This window comes from Furipterus horrens, unplaced genomic scaffold (assembly GCF_987537825.1).
Source record: "Furipterus horrens unplaced genomic scaffold, mFurHor1.1.pri manual_scaffold_4, whole genome shotgun sequence".
NCBI classification, from domain to species: domain Eukaryota; kingdom Metazoa; phylum Chordata; class Mammalia; order Chiroptera; family Furipteridae; genus Furipterus; species Furipterus horrens.
Genome location: NW_028327174.1, coordinates 120625907 through 120630503, shown reverse-complemented (window position 1 = coordinate 120630503; position 4597 = coordinate 120625907).

The window sequence follows — 4597 nt, the reverse complement described above, 5'->3', positions numbered from 1 at the left end:
CTGTTCAGGAGGGGGAAAAGGATTTTATGTTGTTTTCAAGATTTTAAAAATAGTAATCATTGTCATTTTTTAACATTAATTTCCACTCTGATCCTTACTTACAAAATTATCTCTCCTGACAATAAAAATCTACTTCTGTCTTTCTATAAATTAATGGGGTTTTCTTTTGTTGATTCTTAATTTTGCTAGCTTAAAAATAGTTTCCACTGACACCTCCATTTTACCATCTGTACCTGCTTATTTTCCCCCTCAGTGGTTTGTGTTTAGGGGCTTCATACACAGACACACTTGGTGTGTAAAAGGCATTAAGAACACACCTGTGGGCAGAGATAATTGTGCCCTAGAACACAGGACAGCCTGGTTGTCCAGGTATTTATCTTTGTCCTATCACTTTTCAGAGACAATTGATACACTAAAAAATCACTGGTGGTTGAAAGGTAATATTAATGATTTTTTGAGGGAAAACTCTTACATATCCATTATCAGGTGCTTACTTATTAGAGTTTAAATCATTTTCCTCTTAAAATTATTCATGAGCATGTGTTTTAATTTTTTTCCCTTTTATTGATTCTGAAGAGGAGAAGGGAGGAAAAAAGAGAGAGAGAGACTCATAGATGTGAGAAAGAAACATTGATCAGTTGCCTCTTGCATGTGCCCCAGCCAGGGACTGAACCCACAACCCAGTCATGTGTCATGACCAGGAATCAAACCCGTGACCTTTTGGTTTGTTAGATGATGCCTGGTCAACTGAGCCACACCAGCCAGGGTGTGAACATATATTTTGAAGTTCTCATTTAACAAACTTACTGTGGAAGTCATAGAGCAAATGGAAAGGCTGGACTGCAGCATGAAGAATAGCACCCTCAGTGGGAAGCACCTGTGAAAGCAGCTTTCTTTCTGCTCATCCTGAAAGGGCTTCTCAGAAGGGGAATTATATTTTTCTTAATGCATTGAGTACTAAGCAAAAGGGGGATTGCTGTGCTTTTCTATGTATGATCATTCTGTGCATGTAGGAGGATTTGTGTTTTGTAACAACAAGCTGTATCTTGTTCCATTCTTTCTAAAATAGAAGGTGTGCCCCACCACACATCCCCTCTGAACCTCCCCCTGAGCAGAGGCAGCTGGCGGGGGAGGCAGCTGTGATGACAGGGACACAGTCCTAACCAGAGACACTCATCACTGGGTGAGTACCAATCTGACATTTTGATGCTTCAAAAACATGAATAGGAAGATGATTCATAGAAATTTGAAATCTAGTTTAGAAGGACAAAATTACTATATGAGACCAACATGCAAATAATTAGAGTCTGAGAACTATCCATAGAAAAGGTATAGTTTCCTTCTCACAGTCACTTTGAAAAGAAGGGTCCTCCATCTTTGTCCCATGGTTTGCTATTATGGAAAAGTTTCTCAGGAAGTGGCTTTACTATAATTTTCTCATTCTTTCTCAGTCGTTTGTTCTAACATTAGCCATCATGGCTACAGAAAACCTATTCTGAATATGTACAAACCGTCCAACTAGAAACCTAGTAACATAATATTACTTGCTCTTTTTATTTTTCAGACCTAGATATGTTTTAATTTAAAGAATACCTTCTATACAGTACTCAAACTGGTTTTCCAAATTAGAATCTAAAATATAAGTGCAAACATTTCAATCATTTACAGTTGTGAAGTACCCTACTCAAACGTAATGGTAACCCTGATGACAGATATCTATTGCTGTGTAACAAATTACCCCCAAATTTACTGGCTTAAAACAACAATAGATATTTATTATTTCTGGTAGTTTTTGTGGCACGAGGACTTAGGAGCAGCTTAACTGTGTAGTTCTTGCCCCAGGTCTCTTATGAGTTGTAGTCAAAATGCTGGTAATGCACTGACCAGTGTGGTTGAGTGGGTTGGATGTAATCCTGCAAAGTGAAAGATCACTGGTTCAATTCCTGGTCAGGGCACATGCTTGAATTGTGGGCCAGATCCCTGGTTGGGGGTATGCGAAAGGCAGCTAATTGATGATTCTCTCGCACATTGATATTTCTCTCCCTTTCTTTCCCCTCCCTTCCCCTCTCTCTAAAATAAATAAATAAATAAGTAAGAAAAAAGCTTATGGCAGCTTCAGGGGTCTGAGGGCTTCATGGGAAGGAGGACTACATCCATATTGGCCAACCCACATGTCTGCAAGTTGTTACAGGTTGTTGGTGTGAGGCCTCAGTTTCTCACTCTGAATGTTTCTCTGCAAGGTTGCTTGAACTCCTCCATGACATGGTGCTGCCTTCTCAAAGAGCATATGTTTCGAGAGAGAGGAGCCAAATGAAAACTATATCACTTTTAAGGCTCAGCCTAAAATGTTACACAGCATTAGTTCTATTTATTCAAGGGGAGGAAAATTAAGCTCCACATTTTGAAAGGAGGAGTATCAAATAATTTGCAGACATGTTTTAAAACAATCAGTGGTTATAGATAAATGCAAATTATTTAAAAAAATTTATAGCTTATTTAAAGTACAATTTATAGAAAGTAAAATTCAGAAATCTTTAGTATACAGCTCAGTGACTTTTTACATAAATATATTCCTATACAACCACCACCCAGATTAGATCAAAATATATAACATTTTCAGCTCCTTAGGAAGTTTCATTATGTGAATCAGAATATGTGTTTGAACTATGTGCTATCCCGGTAACTCACTGACATTCAGGGGCCTGACCCACACTGCCAGAGCGATACCCAAACTGAGTTTGCCACCAAGGGAGAGAATGTTCATTTTCCTCCTTCCAGAAATGGGTGAACTCTTAAGGGGTGTCACCAGTGGTGGGTGCAGAGCTAAACATAGTGGTAACACCCTGGTGGAGCTCCAGTCAGAGGGACAGCCAGAGACAGAGACTACAAGAACTGCCCATACAGGTGTGGACATTGGGAAGATGCTTTCCTGAGGCCTCCAAGATTACCTTGGGAAGGGAGTTCCAATGCAAGTTCCTGGCTCAAGCTGGTGAGGTCTCAATGTTAATGGGCATGTAAATCCATTTGTGGCCACCTGCTGGAGAGGGTCCAGGATATTTGGGAAATACCAGAGTTGGAAAGAATTTACACTGCACCTTTGGGATGGCACCTGGTCCATACCGGACATGCACTAAATGGAAGCTTTCCCACTTTCTCAGGGGTTCTGAAAGCTGGGCTGGGAGCACTGTGAGGCCTGCTTGGGTCATGATGGCTGCATAAGCACCCCGTGTCAGGCGGATTGGCAGGAAATATGACCTAGGATGTTGCTTCAAGGATTACTGTCTGGCCACTAAGTCCTAAGTTAGCTTAGCATAAAAGGTGACCCCAGGGTCCAGCTGTGGGGAGTATAGACACCTTGGGGTAGGTTAGCTTGTGGCTTTAGACAGAGGGATCAGGTTCACATGGGGTTGGGGGCCATGGAGGTGGAAAGTGGGTTGAGTCCTTTTAGCTTGGGAGAGTGGGGCCATGGGGATAGATGAGGAGGGTGTGGGAGTCAACTCTAGAAGCAAAGGTCTGAGGACTGCTTGCTTGAACCTCAGCTCTCAGTCTAGAATTTAGCCTCCTCTGTCTGCTTCTGACTCACTCTCCCAGACTGCTCACCCCTATCTGAGAGCGCACTATGCCACAGGCCAGACCCCTTCCTCCTGGCTTGGGTCATGGACCCTAGTCTAGCTCAATTGCTCTGTGAACTTCCCTCCACCACCACTGGGAGTCAGTTCTTTTCCTTCAAACCACATGAGTGATGTTTCTCTACTTTTGTGAAGACCCTTGCTCCACTGCACTAGACACTTGGCAAGATGTCTTACTTCTGATTATGAGCTGAACTGTATTTCCTAACATCCATCTGTTGAAGTCTTAGCCCGCAGCACCTCAGAATAAGGCTGTATGTGGAGATAAGGTCTTAATGGGGTGGTTAAGTGAAAATGAGGTCACTAAGGTGAGCTGTAATCCAATATGACTCCTGTCCTTAAAAGAAGAGGACATTAGGACAAAGACACACACAGAGTGACAATTACATGAGGACACAAGGAGAAGATAGCCATCTACAAGTCAAGGAAAGAGGCCTCAGAAGAAGCCAACTCTGCCCCCACCTTGACTTCAAACTTCCAGCCTACACATCTGTGAGATCATAAATTCCTGTTGCTTAAGCTACCCAGGCTGTGGTGCTTGTTTACAGCAGCTCAAACTGACTGATACACTCCCTCTGAAGGCCTGCTTGCTCCCCACTGCAGGACCAGTCTGTGAGTGAAGACACCCTGCTCTCTCCCCAGCTCCTGTGCTTGCTCCCTCAGTGTCCCACCCCTGCCTTCCTACTGGGACAGTCTCCATGCCAAGTCCTGTTCCCTTGCCCAAGGAGCCAGATGACTTACTCCAAGGGAAGGAATGAGTACTAAGGGGAAGGAGAGGCAGTGGGGTCTTGATACAGGTGGTGGGAGGTGAATGAATCTTTTATTTGTTCTTGTTTTGTTTTTTCAGGATTGGTTGGGGGGGAGGCAACTGAGAGATAAGAAAGGCAAGGAGAAGGAACCACTTAGAGCTGGTGAGGCTGAGGCAGAGGAGGCATGGAGACTGAGACCTGAGCAGGGGGCTCAGTGGG